This window comes from Leuciscus leuciscus (genome assembly GCF_965113295.1).
Source record: "Leuciscus leuciscus genome assembly, chromosome: 20".
NCBI classification, from domain to species: domain Eukaryota; kingdom Metazoa; phylum Chordata; class Actinopteri; order Cypriniformes; family Leuciscidae; genus Leuciscus; species Leuciscus leuciscus.
The window spans coordinates 18,251,975-18,265,371 of NC_138744.1; the positions used below are offsets into that span (position 1 = coordinate 18,251,975).

The 13,397-nt window shown below is 39.2% G+C and overlaps 1 protein-coding gene across 1 annotated transcript in view; it reads left to right on the forward strand.

Annotated features, from left to right (window-relative positions):
- Window positions 1–13,397, forward strand: part of grik5 (glutamate receptor, ionotropic, kainate 5) — a 74,406-nt gene continuing 61,009 nt past the window's right edge. Inside the window, exons 1-3 of the mRNA XM_082149091.1 lie at window positions 1–766; window positions 975–1,065; window positions 5,352–6,579. The gene's annotated coding sequence lies outside the window, so the exon portion shown is untranslated. The remainder of the gene's footprint in view (window positions 767–974; window positions 1,066–5,351; window positions 6,580–13,397) is intronic.

Below are 13,397 nucleotides of genomic sequence, written 5' to 3' on the forward strand. Positions count from 1 at the left end.
AATTAAATACAACTACATTTAAAACATCTAAAATTAAAAATGAATAAATATATTTTAAGAATAATAATAATTCAATTATGTTTTATTAGCGAAATCTCTAGTTTTCAATTAATTGTAGAAAATGTATAACCTGTTGGGTATCTGTTAGTCAGCCTGTTCTGTATTTTCTGTATGTGTGTAGTCTGAGTTGGCATTGTGACGTCTGCTACCTGTGCTGCAAGGCACGTCAAGTGTTTTACGCTTGTGACGCTTTTCTTCACTTATTTAAATACTTGTCTGAAGAAGATGGTGATCTCACTGATGCTGGCTGAGATTTGTCTTTGAAAAAGGAAGAGGAGGAGAGAGAAAAGGAGAAAAGGGCTGTAGGAAGGAGTAAGAGCTGATTGGATTGGAGGGAGAGCAGAGGAGGTATGGGGATACAATGAGCTGAGAGAGAGAGAGAGAGAGAGAGAGAGCGCATATGAGGAAGGGAGGGGGTTTGGAGTGAATGCAGCTTGCACTGCTGTGCTTTGGAATTACAGCTATGAACATTGTCAGGGACTTGTAAAAGAAATGAAAGCAAAGGAGAAAAGGACAGAGGGTGGAAGAGAAACATTGCAGAGCCTCTTGATGCTCGACGCTGAAGAGAGTGTGTGAGAAGACAGAAGGAAAAGAGGAGGCGCACCGAAGGAGCTTCACACGATCCTCTCTCATCTTCAGTTCCTGAGCAGATCGGCCTGTTGTCCCCCATCACTGGGGTCGTCATTGGAACTGTGTCTCACCGAGGGTATGTGTGTGTGTGTGTGTGTGTGTGTGTGTCAGATCACTGCTTATTCCATTATGACTGTATTATTCACAGCTCATAAAGCACAACTACAGTGTTTTGGTGCCTTGCTTTTAAAACACTGAGTGAAAGAGTATATCATGCCGACGACTGACTGACTGTGTGTGTGTGTGTGTGTGTGTGTTGCCGGCGTGTGATTGGTATTCTGTAGACAGTGTGCAGTGCTCCAAACAGGCTCTGCTCAGAATGGCTCCACAGAGCAGGGATTGTGTTAACCTGAGGAGGACCACTCTCACACAGGGGTGAGTTTTCAACAGCCTCTCATGCTCTCTCTTTAGCTCTCTGGTTTTCCTCCTAGATCTCTCTCTGAAGTCCTCTCTTTTTGCTTCATCTCCCTGTCATAGATGTCCTCTGGCATCACTCTTGATGAATTTCTCATTTGCTGTTTCGTTAAATCTCAGTGCACCGTTCAGATCTTCTCCCCTCTTTCCCTCTTCCACTCTTCCCCTGTTTCCTGATCTCCCTGTTTTTTATTCTTCTTCCATCCTCTAGTCTGAGTCAGAGAGAGCAGGCTGTCTTCTTCTGTTGGCACATTTTGAGGAAATTTGGTAGTATTGGTTGCCTCTCTCCTCTTCTCTATATCATCCTGATTCTTTCCTCATTCGTACACTGGAAATAATCATTTTCTTAATCAGTATTTTGCCTGGGATTCCAGGAAAATAATTCAACCTTAAAACAAGATGAAAAATATATACGTTGAAGTAGGTTTCTTTACCCCATTGACATTTTAATGTAATCTAAACATACTTAAATCAATCAATTTTATTTCAAATAGGCTAATTATTTTTGAGGTAATAGAGAAATGTTGTTTTCGGAGAATATGTCTTGAATTAAGTACGTTTTGTTTCTTACCTCGTTTTTTTCTTGCTTGTTTTAAGCACAAACCTCATTAAATTGTTACATTTATTCTTAAAATACCCCCCCAAAAAGAAAAAGTATTTTTGTTTTTGGACATTTTTTTTCCTCTAGTTTTATTTATGCTTACAACATGGGACCAATGGGGCAAGAAATATAAATTTAATTCAAGAACGTTTTTTTCTCTCAAGTCAGCTGATCTGGTTAAGGATCCTTTAAAAATATGTTGTTGTTTTTTTGCTGAGATTTTCCATACTTAGTTTAAATTCAGGGTGAAGGCAGAAATCTTTCCTGTTGCACACATTGGCACTGTTGCTTGTGTCTCTCTCTGTTATATCTGTGTGGTGGACACTGTTGCTCACTGTTAACCGTCAGATCCAGCTCACTCATGCGCTCTTTTTCACATTTTTTTGCACTTCTTTGTGTGTGTGTGAAGAGAACATGGCAGCTCTTGTCTGGTGCCTCAGATGTGGATTTCTCACATTACATCGATCCAGATTTCTACCCTTTTGTCTCTGTGTCTTCCAACCTGATACACTCAAACACACACCAGATCTCACCTCCTCACTCTCACACAAGTGACAGTGTGCTAACATGCTAAATGCTCCCATAGGATTATTTGTGTGAGGATGGTTGTGTATTGATCAGTAGCATTTCAGAGAGCTTTAAAAGGTCACAGTTCAGGCCTGGTCATATTTTAGTGTGCATCTTCCCCTGCATTTCACCCCTTCTAGCCTTATTAACTGTTTTACAGGGTTTGTGAGTCAGCAGGTCTTCAGCCCTTTGCGTATAGGTGTGTGAGTATAAAGAACGACTTGTCTGTGTTGGTAGAAGGAGTGAGAAAGCAGGGGGACTGAGGAGATGGATGGCCCAAGCAATAGGAGGAAGGGATGAAATGGAAAAGAAAAGAGGCATATTTGAGTAAGTCGCTCTTGAGAGTGACGTGTGATAAGCAAGAGTGACACCAATGTCAGGACTGAAACCTTTCACAGAGATGCCCTCTCGCTTCCCTTCACTCTTTCTGCCTCTCCACTTCTATTATTCTTTCATGAGTTTTTTGGTTTCAACTGTCAATTTAAATAGTGTAATTTAATTCAGTGGAATTGTGTAATTTAAGCTAGAGCATCAATAAAATAAGAAGCAGAAAAAATAAGGTGCCAAAAAAAATAAAATAATGTATTGCTCTGCTAGGTGGCTGCTTCCTAGCCAAATCAAAAGATCCCAACAATAAAGTTGCGGTCACATTTACTGTTGTTCAGTTGGTTTTCAATAGCAAAATCCAGTTTTCAATAGGAACCCACCAGAACGGGAATTTCATGTGAGGCTAAAAGATTTTTTGTAGATTTCGTCTAGTTGGTCACGTGTATTCGTCGCATTGACCAACAGAAATCTGCTAAGTGTGTAGTTGACTTCTGTGTGACATGCTTCATACTACATCACTACACTCTTGACAATAGACAATGGGCCTTTTTGCCCGCAAAGTTTCGCTAATGTGACTGCACCTTAAAGGACAAGTTCGGTATTTTACACTTAAAGCCCTGTTCTCAGATCGTTTCTGATGAAATACAATGGTTAAGATTGAAATTTGGACAAATGCTGCTGGCCCGAGAATTTTTTAGCCCAACAGGTTTTATCGTAGTTTTTAATCCAATAGAAGTCAATGGAGTTGGACAAAAACTACGATAAAACCTGTTGGAAAGCATCTTTTGCAGCGATTTTTTGTGTGAGCATATCAGTGAACACCCCTGACCACTCGGTGAGTTTCACGTCTTTGTAAACGAAAGTTTAATGCGTTTTAGGAAGGATTATTCCAGTGCACCTATGCAACCATTGTGGAGGTGGAGGTGGGGGGGGGGAGGGGGAGGGGGAGGGGGAGGGGGAGGGGGTGCTACCACAGAAACCGAAAATTCTCGGGCCAGCAGCATTTGTCCAAATTTCAATCTTAACCATTGTATTTCATCAGAAACGATCTGAAAACAGGGCTTTAAGTGTAAAATACCGAACTTGTCCTTTAAAACTCTATGGCCTGGTTTCACAGACAAGGCTTAGATTAAGCCAGGAGTAGGCCTTCGTTAAATTAGGACATTTAAGTAGCTTTTATAAACGTGCCTTAGAAAAAAACATTATTTGTCTGCATCTTGAGACAAAACAATGGCATTGACATATTTTAATCTTTATATATATATATATATATATATATATATATAGTCATAATGTTTAGAAAAATATAATTTTTTTTCTTTGTTCCTGCCCTTTAAGGGTTAAAACTGTAATTGGTTTCTGAGGGTGTACTGCTCAAATATGAATTTTGCTGCAAGAGCTGCATAACTGACCTCCCCATTAGTTATTCTCTTATTCTGTCTCTACCCTTGTCTCACTGTCCCTCTGTCTCTGTCTGTCTCTTCCTCTTTGTCTCTACACCTCTCTGCGACCGCTCCTGTCCTCTTTTTTTCTCTAACTGAGCACATCTATTTAATGCAGTCCTTTTTTAACGTCTCATTCTCACTCTGCCACCGTCCATGTCGCTTCCTCTCCCATCTCTCATCACTCTTTTTTTTTTATTTTCTCTCCCTTCACCCCTTTCCTCTCCCCTCCTCCCCTTCATATCAGTCCAGCTGATGAGAGAGGCACCCTCATAATCAAAGCATGACATGGAGAATTGTATGGAAATAAGAATCTGGATAGAACAGCTCCACGCCTGGGTTCCACCTTTAAATACATGCTCTTTTCATATTTATAGAACAGTCTGTCTCACAAGAGAGTTTGCCGCTCTGATTAGGCTGTTATGTGACATGACCACCTGCAATTAGTCAGTCAGGGAACCCATGCCCAAGTCCGCTCAAATCTGATAGAAATCCTTAGTCTATTGCATGTTTCTTATTAACACATTTCTTTATTAGTCTAAGTGAAAGCCCATTCACAGCACATTTTTAGTTTCTAATATTAATTTGAGTAAAACATGATGCAAAAAAGATTTTGCAATTAATTTGATCCAACAGCAAATTATTGGATCATGAACAGCAAGCCGGACGCTAGAATTGAGTCAAACCTGAATTCTAGTTTAAAACAATGCCCGAGTAGTTATTTGGCTATTGATTAACATATCTGATAGTCAACAGCAAAGAAAAGATGTTTGTTTTTAATTAAAGATTTACAAGTCAACTTATTACTTAGTAAAGACTATTTCTTTGATTTGGAATAATGCGCACCAATGAATCATTCTCAACAAGAGCAGGCACATGCATTACGGATGTAAATAGGGTTATGACTATCTATCCCTGACTTTATTAGTAGTAGCTAGTGTCAGTTAAGTCATGATACACCACTTCACTGGTTTTATTGTGTGATAATGAGGCTGTGTTTTGATTGGATATTGATTGCAATGTAATGGTCTTGTCACATATGAGCACATCCATTCAATAACATTACATGAATTGTATTGACACTGGTATACTGTAATATAAATGTGTGGTGTAACTGAATTACAACTGTAAGTGTGGAGATATAATGTGAGCCAGTAAGTACTATAATGAAATTTTAATTTTAATTCAGAAAAATCGGTATGGTATTTCAAAACTCTCTCGTAGTTAGTCATATCAGCATTGAAGGTTGTCGTCTGTACTACAGCATAATGAATAATTGATCGTGAACATTTCTCGCTGTTTTTCCTCAGCTCTTAAGCAACGCAAGGCCACAAGACTCTGATGAGCTGAAGAGGACATTGTCAGCGTGGCGACAGATGTGACGCTCCTCCTCTCCCCGGCGTCAACTGCGGCTCTAGTCTGTTTGCTTCCACGGACCTCGGAGCAGCCAACTCGACCCGCCTCCGTCCTAGAGGTGCCATTCGCAGGAGAGAGAGGGAGTGTCTGGTGTGCCACAGCTCATTCCTGAACTCCTGACGGGAGGAGCCGTGGGAATTGGAGGGATAGCTGGATTGATGAGGGTGTGGGAGAACAGAGCGTGAGCCGCTCTCCAAATCTCCACCCGAGTGCTGGGCTCCTTAATCATTTCATCCTCTCAGAGACTTCAGCTTAACTTATTCTGGAGGATTTTTGCTCTCAGACTTGATATCTTTCACTATATGTTTTTAATCTATTCTAGTTTCTTTGCTCAAGTCAATGCTCCCTTCATCAAATGTGGCAGGTGGGCCAGAAGAACGATTCTCTGTGAAACTAAAAGCAATAACGTGTAAGTTAGAGTGAGGCTGCACAGGAAAGCAGGGTAAAAGTGCTGACTGGTCTTGGAGTGTTTGAGTTCAAGTGTTTATGTGCGTGTATGTGAGACTCAGAAGGCCTGTGAGGCAATGGATGAGGGTTTGTGCGGAGAGCTGACAGGAAGAGGCAGCTAGACGTCGGAGGAGAACTGAAGCCGTTATGTGTGCGCAGGAGAGTGGGTTTGTGAGCGAATATGCGTGCAAGAGTGTGTGATTGTCTCTTGGAGTGCAGAATTCTGAGAATTGGCCATTATTGCCGCTCCCCCCTATTTTTGTGTCGGAGCTGGCAGGGTCAACATTAACAGCGGGAGAGAGAGGGACGGATACAGCAAAAAATAAATAAATAAGTAACAGTGACACTTCAGTTTTTTTTGTCACCATATTTTTGATGCCCATTGGGGATGTTCCTTTTCCTCTGAGTGCTTGAGCTTTGTAAAAAACAAAACAAAAAAAACTACTTTTGTCCCATCGAAATGGATTATTATAAGAATCACAGCTTGTGAAGGGCTCTCAGATGGATCATTTCTAGCTGGAATACCTTCTCCTTTGAGACTCTCCACACCACTCCATTTCTGTGACTTTCAACCTGTCATCCTAGAAGACGTGTTGCGATTCCCCGGAGGACTGCGTTCACTTGTTACCACGGCAATCCATGGCACCCTGTTCCTGACAAGGTCTGCTTCATTCTGTGAGTATTTTTATTCTTTCTGTGTGAGTGTGTGCATGAGTGAGCATTTGGAATGAATCTGTAACAGTTGTTTAGGCTTAAAAGGCTTTAAGCTTGTTTGTTTTGCCGGTCATGTAATGGTACGCTTGAAGTGATCGTACATGTTTTTTGCTTTGCAGACAATATGAGCCTTTTATTGCTGTGACGCCCACCTTACTCTGTCACTGCCCATTAGATAAAGTTCCACTCATTTGTTTTTGTTTTCTCTTGTGTAACCTTCATTGTGTGTGGATTCGGACGATCCGACTCCCTCCATCACCTGAAACTGAATAGGGATGTGCCCTTAAACAGCCCAGTGAACTATGAATAACATCACCACACACTCCCACAATATACACTTCCTACAGTGCTCTGCGGGCCTGAATATCCTCTTCTGAGTAAATGGAGTGCATTTATGGGTTTTTGTGGGCAGGCATGTAATAGGCCTATTTGAGCTTCTCGTTCATATTTGGGATCCAGATTGTTGCAAAGTGTTGCAGAATCTGAATTGAAGTTCACCCAAAAATGAAAATTATCCCATCATTTCTCACCCTCAAGCCATCCTAAGTGTACATGACTTTTTATATTTAGCCAAACACAATCGGAATTATATTAAAATTATATTATAGCTCTTCCAAGCTTTATAATGGCAGTGAATAGTAACTTAGGTTTCCATCCATTCATCATAAAAGTAATCCATACGGCTCCAGGGGGTTAATAAAGGTCTTATTAGGCGAAGCGTTTTTGTAAGAAAAATATCCATATTTATGACTTTATAAACTAGAATCACTGTCTTCCTGTTACAGCCATACACGAGTCTAGTTCCGGCGTAAGAGTGACCTCTGACCCAACACATAACGAACACGGAAGCGCAGAGGACAGAGCAAAACAAAACACCGGTCACGAATTATAAGTCTAAAATGAGAATTTTTAAAGAGAAATGTCAGAGGAGCTTGCATTTGTTGCCCTATTTCCTTGAGCCGCGAGAGGTGTCTAATCTCATCTAAGCTTACGCTTCTCCTACATCATACGCTGGAACTCGACTCTCTCATGAACGCGCAGACGGACGTTACCGGAAGCTAGTGATTCAAGTGTGAGTTATAATTATGGATATTTTTCTTACAAAAACGCATCACTTTAGAAAGCCTTTATTAACCCCCTGGAGCCGCATGGATTACTTTTAAGATGGATGGATGCATTTTTTTGGCCTTCAAAATCTTAGTTACTATTCACTCCCATTATAAAGCTGAGCCAGGATATTTTTTTAATATATAGGCTAACTCCGATTGTGTTTGGCTGAAAAAAGAAAGTCATACACTTAGGATGACTTGAGGGTGAGAAAATTGAGGCGGAGCTCAACCACTGCACTATATGGCAGAGCGTTGCTCGGACGTCTAATGGCTCTCTTTTTTGATGCTTTTATTGTGCTTATGCATTATTTTTGATGCCTGAAACTTCACTGTAATTGTATGGAAAAGTGCGACCAGTACACTATTCAGATATCTTGAGAAGCGTTAATAGGGTTTTCTTCCACAAAAAAACCCATCATATATGTTTGTGGGTGAGTACGTAATGATAGAACTTTTGTTTTTGGGTGAACTATCCTTTCAGCATTACATTTGAAACTGAAAACTAGAGGTGTTATGTAATCTCCTCAGCGTGTGACTGTTCTCCACAGGTTTAGCAAATCCTTTTTGACATAATGGATGTGTCTCTGCTCTAACAGAATAGCATGTCCTTTTGTCCTGCTGTTGTACTCCTGCTTATTGAGAGCAAAAAAAACATTTTTGGCCAAACTCTATTCAACTTTACTTGAAGGTGTATTTCCTTCTTTGGTTGCTTGTGCACATATGTGCATGTTTTATGGCTTTTTTAATATTTTGATGCTTAATTGACATTACTGTCTCCTATCCAGAGCCTGAATGCACAAGGCAGCTGCTGCTTTGACATCAACCAGTACTGTTGCCATATCAGTGGACTATTGTTACTTCTGTCTGGGCTACAAGTATTGGGACAGGCACAGGTGTCCAAAAGCATTATGAGATTTTACACTGCACTAAAATGGAACGTTCAGCAATAAACCTTCGCAGATTTGTTAACAGTAAGAAGCAGCTCTGTAATATCCTCATTCATCTCCAGTAATAACCTGCCAATTCTTATTAGTTATGTCGCATTACTTCATACGTTCACACCATTATATGATACCACAGAAAGATCATGCTGGTCTTATCAGCTTCTGTACAGATTGAAAAGATTAATGAAAATGATACTGTAGCTTACTTGGAATAAACAACAAAGCGGGATTTCACAAATACGGTGAGGGCCTGTCTGGACCGATACATGTCTATGTAATTTTGCCAAAACGAAAGTATCAGATTCTGTGAGAATATCCCTCAATATAAGCCCCCAGATTTATTTCTACTTGTTTGGAGAACCACCTGAAAAGTAATATTCAGTGAAACTGGAAAGGCCAAGCAAGGAAATAAAACTATGATTGTTGCACAGTAAGACATGAGGAGGGTTCGACAGCGAGGATGAAAAAGCAGCTTTATTGTAATGTTAGAGATTTCTAGCAGAGCTGTATTTGGCAGCAGTGAAGAGAGGATCATTGGATCTTCGCTGAATGGAGTTTAGTGTAGTTTGTTCTTCAAGCTCCTAAAGATTCATTTGAGTTATATATAGTTCAGAATTGCACACAGTTCACAACACAGTGCAATATTGTGCAGCAATATTGTGCAGCGAATGGCAAGAATGAAATGACCTCCCCTAAAAGTCGACATCACAAATATGACATCAGTTCCAGTTCAGTGGTTCACTGGCAGCAGGATCGATTGTATTGATCTGAATAAGAGCTTGTCAGGTGTATTTGTGCGTGCGTGTTTGGGTCCATGTGTGAAAGAGATTAAAAAAAACTCCTTGCTCAGTGATTTTTAAGGACACTGGGGAATGCATTTTAATGCCCTTCTTATATCCCAGTGTGTTCCTGAGTTGATCATCTGCCGTGCTGCACGTGAGTATGCAAAATGTGATAAATGGTGTTGCTTACAAATGGCATATTTACTAGTTTCTAGTGCATTGTTGTGCTATGCTGAGGCGCAATGTGCTGAGTAAAGCATAAAACAAATTCCTGGTTTGATTGATGAGAATACCAAGAATAACACTTGAAATATATAAATGGAAAAATGCAGACATATGGTGCACAAAATAAAACTAGTTGATAAATGACATGGTTTCAAAAACAATGCTTCTATTATATTCCAGAATGTCAGTAAGACTGTTTAAATGACATTTTCGATTTTCTCCGAAAATGGTAGATCTCTGATTCGTAAGTGAAATGTCCAAGAATCTCTGTGTGTTTGTGTGATTAGCTACCGGCACCCAATGTATTTTTTAATGTACTTACTTTGCTCAAGCATTGTTAGGCATTTATCGAGTCTCAACAACTGATCGGTTTCTGAGAGCAGTTTGATCTGATTCAGAAAGTGCAATAAAACCTCAAGCTCTGTTGAGCCATGTGGACGAAAGCTTTCATTACAACCCATTTTTCTCCAATACTAGGGATCATTTAGCCATTTAGCTTCTAATATTTAAGTCTGAGTGTGCCTCAGTCAGAAGTCAAGGGTGCACTTTAAATAAAAGAAAAATTGCTGATTTGAGAGCAAAAAAAGTGACTGAAACCTTTTCTGAAAAAAAATGTTTGGAAGGGAAAAAGAAAACGACTGCAGATGTTATTTCAGACCTTTTTGAAGCTTTCTTCATGACAGTAATGATATCCTTTTACCCCCTCAAGAAAAACGTAATGTTGAAGAGAAAAGAAAAAAAACCTGTCTGAGTCATTGTAATGCTTTTGAAGTCCTTTTGCTTTAGAGAAAATACATTGGTCACCCTCTGATTTTCATTTCCATTTCTTTTTTTCTGTTTCATTCGTTTTGAACTGGGCCAATCAGGGGGTGTCACAATTAAAATCAATCTTCCATTAAGGACAAGTGGCTTTGCCTGTCTGCAGCTCTTACCTGTAGGCCCTCATTTCAGCCCTACTCTGAAAAAGATCCATCTTTATTAGTCCTTCACACTGCAAAATCAATGGCAGTGCTCCTTCATAGGAGAAAACCGTGCGAGTGAACTCGGATTCTCTCATCTCTGCGGTTTTAGGCTCACCCATCTCACCGTACTACAAAAGACAAGCCACTTGGAGGGAGGCCATAGAAGGTGCTGGAAATGGCTTGAACAAATTAAATGTAGGGTAGTAGTGGATCATACAGTAAAGCTTCTAGGATTTAGAAAGATTGAAACTTTTTTCCAAAACTCTCAGGCATCATAGATGCTCTTATGCAAAATCTGTTTCAAGAGATTTAATTATGCTGCCTTCTAAGATCCCTCTATTTGGTCAAAAGATCAATGACATTCATTTTGTTGTCCAGATAGATTTTTATTCTTCAAAAATACATTAAAAATGCAATTTATAACCAATCGTTTGATAACACCTTTCTCATGATGAGCATGTTTTGAATTTCTGAGTTAAAAATAATTTTGATATATTTTTTGCGGTGAATATTTAGGGCAACTGCGCTAATTTTATAATAATAAAATAATATAGGGGTGGTTTCCCAGACAGAGATTAAGCCTAGTCCTAGGCTAAAATGGCCCTTTAAACAAGATTAACAGAAATCTGCTTTCTCTGTCGTGGTTTTAAATAGTCCTAGACTTGGTCTATAGTACAGAGTTTAATAATCTGATTTCCTGGAGGAAGACTAGAGCTACTACAGGACTAAATTGAGGCTTAAATTAAACCTATACCAGGAGGCAGGTTTAACTTCAGATTGACGTTGTGTTTCAAAGAAGACACATGTATTACTTGGATACATAAAGTGGTCAGAATTATTGGCACCCTTGACAAATATGAGAAAAAAAGAAAGAAAAAAAACAAATAAATCATTACCAAAAAATCTGAATTTTTTTTTTCTTTAATAGACGTTGGCCACAATGAACAGCACACTTTTATTCAATGCTTTTTGCAGCCTCCTTTTAAAAATAACAGCTCTAAGTTTGCTCCTTTAGTGCCTGATGAGTTTGGAGAACACCTGACAAGAGATCAGAGAGCACTCCTCTATGCATAATCTCTCCAGATCCTTCAGATTCCCAGCTCCATGTTGATATACTCTCCTCTATAGTCTTCAATAGGGTTCAGGTCAGGGGACTGCAAGGCCATATCAGGGGCCTCGTTTATAACCATTGCGTACGCACAAAACAGGCCCTGAAAGAGGCGTACGCCACTTCCGACGCATAAGTTGTGATTTATAAATACAAACTTGACGGGAAAATGAGCGCACCTGCACGCAAACTCTGACCAATGCGAACGAACGTTTTGGAGACGGAGCAGTTTTGCGACACCGATGGTGAGCTGAATGACTGACGGCAGATGAAGGAAAACCACTTTAAATCTTCATTATGAGTCCTAATCATAAATACAGTGCATGTTCACAATAACAGTTTAAATAAATAATGATTTAAACTATGCTTTAGGCTACAGCTGATATACACATTTAGATGAAATATACCCTTCTCAATGGAGTTAAGCACTTAAATTACATGAAATCATTACAACAAGAAGTTACAACACTTTTTATATTATAATAAATATAAATATTTGTAGTGAATGCGATGCTTTTGAACACTTTTCCTGTGGCATGCTGTGTTTTAATGTTTTAACTACAGCGAGGATTGTATAGCGCATGATAATGTCTGAGGAAATATTTTTGCGCAAATAAGGATCAATAATGCACAATACGGCCTATCTGTTTCCATTAAAAATATAAAGAAATTAAAAGCCTGTGGAAAAGATTTTTCTGAAATGTATTTTATACTATTTTGATTTATTATTAAAAAACAAGGGAAGGATAGGCTACTCAATTATTTTTAGCAATGTAATGTGACGGCACATCTGTATTCTGTATCTCATATTTTCCAAATGTCTTGTACCGTTAAACATGTTATCATATGGATGAATATTATGCAAAAGATATGCAGATGAGGATATGCATAGTAAAACTAGGCGTTGTAAGCTCCATATATGGTTATTTCGGGGAGGAGACGCATGTGCGCACAAGCTTCCACTGACTGGGATTTATAAAGGGAATTCAGCGCAGGTTCTGGCGGACGCACGGTAAAAAAAAAAAAAAACGCATGCACACTTCTAGTAAGGATCCTACGCACAGTTTTATAAATGAGACCCCAGGTCTCAAAATATAGTTTTCTTGACTTTCTATTTTGTGAAACTCAACAACCTTTTGCAGCACATCAAACTATATTCTTCAGTTTTATTCATTGTATTTTACTCATTGTACTCATTGAGCCGTGTTTGTTGATTAAGGGATTTGTACCTTTTTTTTTTTGTCCTTTTTTTTTTTTGTCCTTCATATTAATAGTTCTGTGAAACAGGAAGCTATGGCTGGACAATTTCACACTGGTGTGCTAAAATTTTTAAATATGAGTGGGAATATACTTCAGAGATTTTACTCCTAATGATTTGTTGGGGTATCAATAATTGTGGCCAAATTTCGCCATTAGATGGTGGCAAAGACTGTCTTTATTAGTGAGTCAGTGAGTAGTGAAGACTTTTACATTGAAAGGACTCAAACTTGTGAACACGGAAAAGCAAGACGCACGGGAAAACCCCTTAACTGTTAAAAGGACAAGATATGCAGGGGACATTCAAACTTATTTTTTTATTATGAATAGGCTAAAGGACTGACCTGAAGGAAAATGCTGTGTCTACTGTAAATGCAGGTACACTCGCTTAC